General features: G+C 37.3%; 1 protein-coding gene across 1 annotated transcript in view; it reads right to left on the reverse strand.

The window, feature by feature from the left end:
- ANK3 (ankyrin 3) overlaps positions 1-12356 on the reverse strand; it is a 713581-nt gene that overhangs the window by 535115 nt on the left and 166110 nt on the right. The gene's annotated exons all lie outside the window — the stretch shown is intronic.

Here is a 12356-nt window from a genome sequence, read left to right on the forward strand (position 1 = left end):
GAATCCATAAAGCCGTAACTGCAGTTGCATTTGTTTTTAAAGAGAAACTTGGAAGTTATTCATAAATATTTTCTTGAATCCAGGAACTCACTTAATTACCTGTAATTACACAGAAAATCTTTTTCATTAACATCTAGATCATCATGGTTCAGCTTGTGTATTTTTAATGTTCCTTCTAAGCCAAAATGGTCTAGATGTAAAAAAAAAACAAAACAGCAGAACCATCACTCTACATATAATAATGTTCCAAAGAGATTTTTCGATTTTGCAAAATGCCAAGGAAAATTATCTAATGGTAAAACTACTGTTTGCAAAGTCTAAAAATATTAGCATCCCAAAAATAACATGGGGAAATTACACAATGTTCCCAGATAGAGGTTAAGTTTTTGTCATATTTACTATTTAATTTTTCATTAAGTACCACAGAATGCTGACATTAAATATGACACAAATGCTTGCATATATGGAGCCAGTATTCTAAGGCAATGCGTCTCAAAGATTACTTATGTGCCATTTGTGAAAATTATCATGCATAAGCATCATGTTTTATGGGAGGGTTTATTACGTTCATCATGCATGCCTTTATTTGTATTTCTATTTTATCTACTAGAACAAAGGGGAAGAGTAATTGTTAGGTAGAAGCTTGAGAGATGGGGCTTTCTGCGTGAAGTTTTTAAATGTCTCACAGTACTTAACTCTGAGTGGTTAATAACAAATAGCACAGAAGGAAAAGTAGAAGAATAATAAAAATTCATCATTCAGTCACTGAACTGTACATGAGGAATTATTGAGTTGGTGTATGTTTTGTTATGTATATTTTCACCACAATAAAAAAAAAAGAAGCAAATGTGAGCAAAGAATTAAATAAAATATATGATAAATGAAAAAAGAAAAAAGTCTATCATTTAGTCACCCAGCAAAAATTCACTGGGTACTCAGAGATGGCTTCTGGAAATACTGCTCCTTACCATTACAACTCATACAACATTGAATTCTGAAAGAAAAAAAAATTTATCTGAGGATTATATGAACAAATCTTTAAGTTCATACCAACTGGGAGAGTCAGTTCTGAGGTGAAGTGATGTTCCTCAGGATCCCAGCACCTCGGGGTCTTTGGTCAAGAAATTCTTTCTGCCTGAAATTTCATCTTTCCAGAGCTGACCAAGTCCCTGCTTTTACTGAGCTCAGGGCCCTAAGGTCATGTTCTCAGCGAAGCCTTCCTTGGCTACCCTGGCTATGTGAGTCGCCCCTTTCCTGGGCTCCAATCGCTCTCTATTACAGTAGCCTCTTATGTAATTTTTATAAGTACTTATTGCGACTAATTGTCCACTTTGTATGTTCATTGTCTGTCTTGCTCCCTGCTGGGTTCCTTGCACCTAGACTAGTTAAGTACTCAAAAAATACCTGTTGAAGGAATAAATGGTATTGTGTGGAGGCAGAACCAAAACGATGAAATAGATCTATTAAACAGTTCTTCATAATCACACTTTAATTAAAAAGGAAAAATAAAAACAGTAGAAACGCCAGACAAACTCATGCCTCATGTAGTGGAGAACATATAAAAGACCAGTGAGCTGGGAATGAAGAATGAAAGTTTTGAGGCTGCCTACCTAGACTGCCTGCCTTCAACAACTATTTAATTATGTTCTCAGTTTCACAATCCTAAACTCTACTCAAGCATTAAAACTTCATAAATGATTTAGAGTTTTGTTTTCTTAAGAATACTGTGAAAACCAGCATATCAACTGGTATCTCTAAAAATATTAAAGAGATGTCTTATGCAAGGACTTGTTAAATATTTTGTGTTCCAATTACTTCTGTGATGATAGGAGGATCAATGGATTTTAAAGATTAGAGTTGTAATATTAATAAAAGGACAAGGAGTTGAAATGAGCTTCTAGACATAAGCTGTTAACATTGTCATCGAATAAATGACTTATGTGTAAGACAGAGGAAAAACAGAATTAAACTTTTTATTAAATTAAGGTTTTTAAAAATATATACTCATAAACAAGAATTTTTATTTAAGATGGATGAAAGAGAAAGCCATTTTTTAAAATTGTGCTTTAGATGAAGGTTTACAAAACAAACCAGCTTCTCAAATAGTTATTACACATATTGTTTCATGACAATGGTTAATAACCCCAGGACATGTCAACACTCTCCCTTCTCAACCTTAGGTTATCTATTACCAGCTGAGAAAGCCGTAATGCACTATTCTGGAGAAATTAATTATTAATTAATTAGAAATTAATTATTCTTCATATAATCAACATGATTCCTTGGCAAGTAGACACAATGATTCAATCAAATAATATTTCCCTCAAAGCCTATCTTCTTTCAGAAAACATCTACCAGAGTTATTTCTCACGATCTCATCAAATAGTAATGAACAAAATAAGTTAACAATTTTCTAAATAATATATGGGCAGGTTTTTTCCCTTCATCTTACTGATAAGCCACAATTTCTTTAAAAAAAAAAAGGTTTTATAAACATCATCTTCAAACCCAACCTGTCAAAACGTTCAGGTTTATTACTAAGCAAGCAATTTTCTATTAAAAGGCTTCAGGAAATCATTTTTCCTACATGACAGAAAGCTGCGTTAGGGGACTTTCATATGGAGTCCAGCATGACAGCATTTATTAAGGATAAAACAAGCCCCTTTCCTTCACCCCCAGTTAACCTTTCACCATGCTGGCTCGTCACCAGTCCTGGCTCAAAACTCAGTACGGATTCATGACCCATTATCTGAAATCCTCGGAGCACGAAAAGCTTTGGAATTCAACACTCTTTGGATTTTAGAAAGGTCTATACCAATATTACGAACATCCCCAGCAGTGTCTTGGGGCAACACCCTGTAGGTAAACGATTATTACTTCTGCAGTGAAATATTTACGCTAAGGATAAATAAAGACTATAAATAGCTTCACATAAGGTCAGATCAGGTTTTGCTGCCAAATGAGTTCAGGTCGGGACAGATTTTGCCGCCAAAGAAGTTAGAAAATAAAAAAAAAAAATTTTTTTTTTTTTTTTCAGTTTTTCATTTTGGGTTTTGGCATTACAGAGAAGGGACCGTAACCTGTGGGATATCAGTACCTTCCTTTAAAAGCCACGCTCAGGGTCTGTGCTCCAACACTGCTACATATAAAATCAATGTATATCACGTTCCTTCTAACTAAAAAATCTGAAGAAAAATCTCAAGGTCACCCTAAGCCACTAAATTCTATTTTTAAAAGATGGTATTATATTGAGTTTCTATTATTTCATGAAATTCTGAAATCAAGGAGTAAACTTTCAGATTCTCTTAACCATTAAATCTCTTCCCACAAAAACAAAGGCCAAAATGTACAAGTAGCTGAGGCAAAGACAACACTGAAATTTGCATTCTAAACTGAGGAAACTCTACTCCAAAGTTCAAGAAAATACCCCAAACTAATTACTCCAATGTCAAAATTTCTACCTCATGGAAACGAATGCACAAGAAATTTAAGCACCTGTTACCTACACAGTTGATAGCATCTGAAATGCATTTAGCAACCAAGAGGAAGAACACTAAGTGAAAAAAGAAACATTAAAAAAAAATTCTAGTTATATTAAGACTAAGAAAAAAGCATTTGACAGTGATGCATACAGTGAAATGAAAAAGGACGCATAAGCCAGTTGGTGTGGAGTGTATCTTTAGCCCCTCAGACGTTACAAGGCACCTAACATGTGATTCAGCTCAGTGTGCTATAACTCGATCATCCAGCTCACCAACAAAAGACTCTGAGAAGTTATTTGCCTACAGAGCTGTAGGGAGGAAATTAAGCAATGTCTAAACCCACAAAAGAAAATCACAGGTCAACAAAACTACCTCATGCCCAGGGTGGACCGGCATACTGTATTCAACGTACCCTAATCAAAGACCCCAAAATTATAGAAGAAGAAACCAAAAATAAAACTCAGGATTATTAGGAATATGGAATAAACAACAGAAATTGATATTCCCTTGGCACTCCCATCAAAAATGAATATATGTTTAGGCAATTTAAGCTTATTCAGAGAAAAAACAAGTATAGCTCTCACACAAAAGGCAGGTGCATGACAGCCTTCGAGAAAGAGAAAGAAAGCTATAAAGCTTACCCTAAGAAAAAAACACAAACTAGCATTAATAAATCATGTTATTTTGGATTCCTAAAGTGGAAGAGGCAACTGAACTGAAATGGTGAAGATCTCGTTCTTGAAGTTACACAGGTAATAAGCAAATTCATTGCAACGGGTCTCATTCCCTAGCAGAGTCAACCTATCAACCGGCCACTGAAAAAGAAACAAAATAAAAAACCAGTGACTGAAATACTCAAGGGACCAAGTCCTCAGTGATCACTGGCAATGAAATTCTACGGCATATCTTTCTACCAGATAGAGTGATGGCACAAAATAAGGACCCACCATTTCTACCAGATCCTAGGGATGTTTTGACTATAAACCAAATCTGACCATAACACTCATCTACTCAGGGCATTTTGGTAAACTCCAGGACAAAAAGAAGGTCTTTGGTTCAACCTTCTAGAGGTGGCCCTTCCTCACCTATCCTTTCCTGACCTCATCCTCCAAATGGAATTTATTACTTTCTCCTTGATGTCACCGGAACCCTGGTGGGACAGTGGTTAAGCACTACGGCTACTAACCAAAGGTCAGCAGTTTAAATTCACCAGCCGCTCCTTGGAAACCTTATGTAGCAATTCTACTCTGTCCTATAGGGTCACTATTAGTTGGAATCAACTCGACATCAACCAGAATTTTCTTTTTTTTGTGCCACCAGTGGATCCTGCATTCACTTTTATTTTAGTATCCTTAACACATCCTACGTGAAACAGTTTAATGTAGCTGGCTTTGGACCAGTAATTGAAGGCTCCCCACTACGTACCATCTGCTGAATGAACTAAATCGAAAGGAATTCAATCACCGTCACATACCTTATTAAGCATACCTAAGTTGGGAACCTGGGTCATATACTCTTCTTTGGATGCTAAAGAAATAAAATCACTAAATGTCACTTTTTATGTTTTACCTTTTATGGTTGATTAAACTAAATAATTCTGACAGTATAATATCAGGTCAGGCAATGTGTCCTCATTTGTCATTTTCTTCTATAGGATCAGTCACTCCTCTATGTGACAAGTATGAAATTCCACTATGACGACCATTTTGAGTTTACCAGACCCAGGGTGCTCTCATTTTAAAACAGCTTTTGAAAATAAAGTCTCTTCTATTAATTTTATTTTGCTATCATAATATTTCTGCAAGCTGTGCCAGGTATCTCATTGCCATTTCGTAGATAAAGAGTTTGGCTGTTCTAAGATAAGACAGTAAGTTAAGAGGACTAGATCAGAACACAACTTTACTGGCTTTTAGTAAATACGTCTTTTTTTACATCATCCAACCAACCAACTAGTTGCCATCAAATTGATGCAGACTCATGATGACCCCAGTGTATTAGAGTAGAACCGTGCTCCATAGGGCTTTCAATTGCTGATTTTTTGGAAGTAGATCATCAGGCCTTTCTTCTGAGGTACCTCTGGGTGGACTCGAACCTCCAAACTTTTGATTAGCAGCCAAGAGTATTAACTGTATGCATCACCCACAGACTCCTTTAACAACCTAGAGATAACAGCTATAGGATGTGAATACACATACACACTTCATATTCCAAAGAAAAATAGAGAAAAACACTTCCTAATATTAATTTGTATCTTTATATTCCTAAGCAAAATACAAAATATTTACAGTGTTCCAACAAACGAATCCTATAATGATTCTCTCACATTTATCTTGGTGACTCAATACTAAACACATCTCATGAGAGACTTTATACCCAGATGACCTAAGCCTGTTCTACAATCTTCTAAAAACACTCAACACCAACATATATTTTTAAGGTCATTTGAAGATATATCACTATAAAAAAAATTCAGGCTAAATTTTATGTTAAAATAATTCCATTTTTAATTAGGAAATATTTAAAATACTTGAGGGAACTTGCTGCAACAAGGTTTGGCAGGTTGGATATATTTCCCATCTTAAATGCTTTGATTTGACCACACCCATCAATGCTGCAGTGTGGGTCACCTGGAACACCCAGACATCCTCCAAAACATTTGCTTCAGAAGGAAATGGAACATATACATATGTTATTTAAAAAAAAAAATACTGGATCCTTTTTCCAGAGAAAAGGCCTACTCATTTACAAGAGAACTCTTATTTGACATGTATCTGCTCTAACCAGGAAAATTCTGGGCAAATGCTAGTCACTAAATTGGTAGAGATAATTCAACGGGACATTTATTTAATGTCAAGTGCATTCAAGACAGCGTACTGAGTGCCTCCCGAGGGAAATACCAGGAGGTTCAATGTGGTCAAGGGAATAGGGCAAGTATATGATAACTTGAAAAAGAAGTAGAATGTGTTAAGTGTCAACCCAGAAGATGGACTGACTTCAAACTAGGGTGAGTCAAGAGAGTTCGAGAAGAGGGTAAGGTCTGGGTTGGACCTTCGATGATGGATAGGATTTCACCAAGCAGCCTGCTGTAGAAATGCTTTCTATATGGGCAAAGGATAAGCATCAGAAGAAATGGTTGAATTCAGGGACTGGTAAAAACTCCAGTTCAGATGAAGTCAGTTATGAACGAAGTAAATGGTGACAGGGAAAAAAGCCTGTGGTGTGGGTAGGGGTAGGGTTGTGAGGAACATCAGGCCCCTGGGTCAGCAATGTGGATTTCACTGAGCAGACAGTAGGAAGCTTAGAAGGTACTGGGCACAGTAATGAGGAAGGCCTATTCATAAATCATGCTCTGGCAGCAGTGAGGGGAGTATGGAATGGAAGGGAGATGGGCTTGAGGCAACACTCAATACTTTGCTTTGAACAGGATAATCTTAGCAAGGGAAAAAGAACACAGCTGAGAAAATTTCAAGGTAGTCTAAGAGAAAAATAAAATCATACCGATGTTAAAGGATTCCACATAAAAGCTCAATGATTTATAACCAACCAAGCCATTGCTCACTTCAATCTGGATTGCACTGCATGGCTCAAGATATCTGTCTGGGCTGTCTGTGACATACTGTATTCAGAATCATGGTGGAGCCTGTCAGACACTTCAGGCAATGTCTCATAAACATTAGCAAAGCTGACAGTTTTCCTTGAGACCAGAGTCACTCTGCCAGGCATTAAACTAATCATTTGTGCTGTGCAGCTGTGACCTGCTCCCTTGGGAAATCAGAACAGCACCTTTGCAACATCATCACCCCCTGCTGAGACAATGTAAAAGAAGTCAAGGCTGAATCAAACCACTTTGCACAGCTTCACTGTCTGGAGGATGTTGGACCCCTGCCTTAGAATGTCGGCATGTACATAAACATGTCTTCAGAGTGGTCTGCTGATAGCAGTCTCTTTAAGAACACATACTCAAATCAATCTCTTCATAAATAATAAATGGATTATGAAAAAATTTAAATGCCTGATATGTTCAATGAGTAGTTGAAATCTTTACCTTTTCTACTATAACCAATCATTGTCTATGTGTCCACTGGCTTGGCGTACATTACGTTGGCTCAAGGAAGCATTTTTAAAAGGCACAATTATAACTACCAGTCTTAATATTTAAAATATATCTGAAGATTTTGATTATGAATAATGAAGTAGAGTGCATATTTTCTCTTAAATAGCTATGAACTGTAATCCTATTTCATACATTAGCTTTTCTTTGTTACAGATGTACAACTGCCTTTTTCATTGGTGGCACGCCCTAAAACCAAGTCAGTTTATAAACCACAACGGATCAAAAGCAAATCCTCACCCTAGGGAATTACCTTTTTTCTTTCATTTCAAAATGTATGGGAAAAGTTAGGAGCACGTTTTGAAACATTCACATTGAAGAAAACCAAAATGCATTTATAGATTTACAATAATCACCTATTGATATTTTGAAGACTCTTCAATATACACGAAAATAAATTAATTTTGTAAATCATAATGGGTGAATTAGACATATGGCTGTACGACTGCAGAGTCGAATGCAAATCTGAGGTTTGTCGGCCATAAGCTGATCAATAATTAAAATGGAGTTCACCTCCATGCTATAATTTTAAAGTGTGACTACAGGTTTCCCTATCTCCCTAAAATATCTGTTAAAGCTAAACATCTATACCGTAATAATATTCATTAGTAATTGTACCCTGTTGATTAACAAGCCTTCTGGAAATTTTGAAGGGGAAAAAAACACACCCACCCACATAATTAGGTCTGTGTTTACTTAATAATCCTGAATATCACTATGAAAAGCACACCACTTCAGTGAAATCTAAATAACTGTATTTAACTGTTTAAATATTTTAGTAATGTATCCGAGTTGTGATTTTTTTCCCCAACACAGAACACACCCATTAAACGACCCGGAAAAACAAAAGCATTCAGATTCTAGCAGCTTCTTAAAGTCTAAAGCCAATGTCTGAAAAATCCAGCCTAAAGATCACTTCCTCCCCAGAGCCAGAGAACAATGCAAAGAACATGTTGCTTATTCACGTCTTACCTTTTTTCCTTTCCTTTTCCTGTGAGCAGGTTTTGCATTTTTCTCCTTTGGCTCTTCACTCATCTTTCCTTTAAATCAGGTGAGTTTATAAAAGGCAGGAGATCACCGCCTGTATTCCAACATTCAAAACCACGACAAAGAGTCAAAGCATTGAGACCAAAGTCCATCTACGGGTGCTCCCCAGGCAGGGAGCCGCTGCTGAAACCCAGCCCCTGCTGCTGCCAGAAAGACGCGGGCTGCTAATGTAGCCCTGTTCAGCTTTCCTCAAGAAGAAACGGGGTGTTCTCTACATCAAACAGCCAATTATTCGGCTCAAAAAATCAATACCTTAGCCTTTCATTTTTAGCTAATCATTACCCTGAGATAAGATCTTGACAAGACTCTGTTGCTTATTCCTCCACAGTGATTCCAGCCTGTAAATGGTGAGAGAGAGCGAGAGAGACACACACCCTCACACACACCCACAGAAATAAGCTACAGACTGCTGACAAGTCTCTGAAGCCTTCCCAGAGGATGATTTGCTGTTTCTTGCAGGCTAGGAAGCTGAAAGTAAATTGCTCTCAGTGCTGAGAGCCTCTGATACTAACACATGTGCTGAACACATCAGGGCATACCGGAGCAGGAGGCAGTCTGAGGGTGATAAAAGATCAGGTTACTGCTTCGTAAAAAACACTCAATGATTCCAGCAATACAAGAGACCAGCTACTACAAGAGAAGCCACTAGTTCGACTTTCTTGGTGATTACTCTCCTATGTGATAAGCAGAAAGATGGGCAAGTTGCCAACCTTTACCTAAAGCTTTCTAATGAAGTGTTAATTATAGAAAACCCCATACCCAGTTTGTCATTATTCATATTTAATTATTGGTTTCCTTCTGTGGCTATACCAACAAACAAACAACCCTCCAGAATATTCAGGAAATACTAAGAGCAAATTGCTGTCTATGAGGCAGAAGCATTCTGTGCTTCTTGCCTGTGTCTAAGGCAATGCAGGTCTCAGATCACATTACACCCTCCACAGCTGCCCTGACCACACAGCATGTCCACACTCCATACTGCGCTCCACCCTGAGGCCCAGATTCAGGATAGTTTCTGAGTACCTGAGGGGCTTCACTTCTGGTTGGAAACGTTCTCACAATACCTTCCATCCAGTTAAACCAAGGTGAATTGCCACCAGCAACTGTCATTTAAGCATCTTTGGAAGAGAACCAGAAACATTCTGATCAGGAAGAAGCAAGGCTCTAGAAGATACCACAGACAACCACAAAGATTGAAAAGGGTCACTTTGAGGAGACAGCTGACACAGTTTGAGCGCAGGAAGGGGGAAACAAGTGGGAAGGGGAGAAGAAAGTACGGAGCTGGGCCAGAATCATCTCTAGGGGTGCAGAGCCAGAAATAAACCATGTTACTTCCCCACGCTAACATTTTTATTCAGGAGAAACTGGATGAAAATTAAAATAAAGCATGGCCTCACAGGGAAAAGCAAGTCACAAGGACTAATTTTCAGTGATGTGTGTGGGAGGAATTAGCACTGGTTCAAGGAAACGATGCTAAAATATTGAACCCAAGTTACAGATCTGTTTATGCTCAAATATTCCCCATTCTTTATGTATCATACAAAGGGCGTCTGTATCTACATGCTACTAGCAATCCTTTCCCTACACTGCAAACTACCAGTCTCACCCAGAAAGACTTGAGCATGAGGAACACGGGGGATGGTTTTCCCATCAGGGAGCAGGCCAACGACAGGGATGCAAGTCACCCCTCCGAGAGCCACATGGATTTTCCAACGGTGGGTTAGCTACTGGAGCTACTTTCTACTGTGAGGTTCACAAATTGTTGAATTACAATAACATACATTTCAGTAAGTCTGGAGTGGCCACAATTCGGAATGGCGTTAGGCATCTAACCCTCATGTTCCAAGTTTCTGTTCAGATACTGAATTCCTACCTACCTACACTTCCCATCCTCTGCTACTGTTCCAGAAAGTTCATTCCTCCTGTCACGCCAGAAAAAGTAGAAAATCATAATGTGGCAGAATAAGCCTTTCAACTTCTTTGGTGATTCAACCTCTGCTCATCTTCGAAATGTAGGGAAATCGGTACCTTTCGTGCCTCTACGATTGGGTTTGTTAGCTGCGTGCCTTTTGAGGGATAAGGATGAAGTCAGTGCTTTATGCAATGCTTTATAAGCTGAAGAGTCGAAGCAGGTAGACGAAACTCAGACTTTCTCACCAAAACCTTGCATTCTTCACTAGTCAAACAACAGTACGAACGGCACCACCACCTAGAGGAGATTCATGCCATCTTGATTATTAGTGTCTAAAGAATATTGGGTTTAATCACCTCCCCGGAAAATCTTTATCAACAACTACTTACTGAGTATCCATAAGGTGTGAGCCTCTTTTATAAATGTACAAAAATTTAGATTAAATTTAGTCTGTTTGTGTGCGAATTTACAAATCAACGGAAATGACAAGACATACAAAATACAACTAACGTGAAAATGCCTGGCCAAGTATATAACAATAGGAATGTGTTTGGGGAAAATGTCATTATAATTACATTTTAAAACTGCAAAAGTGTGTTTAAATTGATACGAAATTTACGGAACTGATGGAATAAAATTGAACTGACAGGAAATGAATGTATTTGTAACAGAGGATAATTATTTGCCCATTTCTTTGATAAACTATAATCTTGCCTGTATTCACTTGGACGTACAATGCTCATATTACAAGCTAAAGTGCTCTCTGCTGGCTGGATAGAAAAAAAAAAAAAAGGACTTTGAAGAAAAGATTCAAACCAAAACCAAACCCAACCCAGTGCCTGCTGTTGAGTTGATTCAGACTCATTGTGACCCTGTGGGACAGAGTAGAACTGCCCCCATAGAGTTCCCAAGGAGCGCCTGGCAGATTCAAACTGCTGACCCTTTGGTTAGCAGCCACAGCACTTAACCACTACGCCACCAGGGTTTCCAAAGAAAAGATTATGCGGCAAAATTCTACAAAAGATCATTTTAAGTAGGAATTATCCTTACTGATGAAGAACTCATATAACCAAATGAATAATATTTCAAGATGTCACACCGTATAATCAGATCACATACGAAACTCAGTTTTAAACATTAATTTTAAAATACCACAATTTGTATATTTAAGTAGCAAATGCATCAATTCAGTAAGAATTTAATAATAAAAATATGTGATTTCTACCATATTTTATGTTCATTTTCTGTAGCTTGATAAGTTTTAGGCTTTTTAAAAGGAACACAATTCTATCTCTAAAATTCTATAAGTCAAAAAGAGCTTCTGTTAGAGTTAAGGTCTTAAACCATCACAAAATTAACAGTAACTTTATTTTAACCGTGTAAAATATATTTTTTACTTTTTAAAACGGACAAATTTCATGTAACAGTTGAACAGTTAAAACAACTTAATAAACAGAAAAATCAGTACTTATTATTGTTTAATGGTGTTTCTCTATACTTGTACTCTAGAAATACGTGTTCACAGATTGTTTTCAATATGCCTGAAGTAATGTCTGCATTTTAAATTAATATTGCTCTGGGTAAAGAGTACTTCGATTGATCTAAAAACAGTCTAGGGGTGATTACTTGTTCTAAAAATGTTAAATGTTAACTACTTTCCAATGGTAATCTCTCTTTCATCCAAATTACCAAATTTCCCTAGCTCTTAGGGAAGTTACATTTCGCCTTTAAATAAATCTTAGAAGCTAAATACACTGAAGTTACCAATACAGGATCAGAACTCACTTCTGTCATCTTACCAAAG

The sequence above is a fragment of the Loxodonta africana genome, chromosome 16, assembly GCF_030014295.1.
Source record: "Loxodonta africana isolate mLoxAfr1 chromosome 16, mLoxAfr1.hap2, whole genome shotgun sequence".
Taxonomy (NCBI): domain Eukaryota; kingdom Metazoa; phylum Chordata; class Mammalia; order Proboscidea; family Elephantidae; genus Loxodonta; species Loxodonta africana.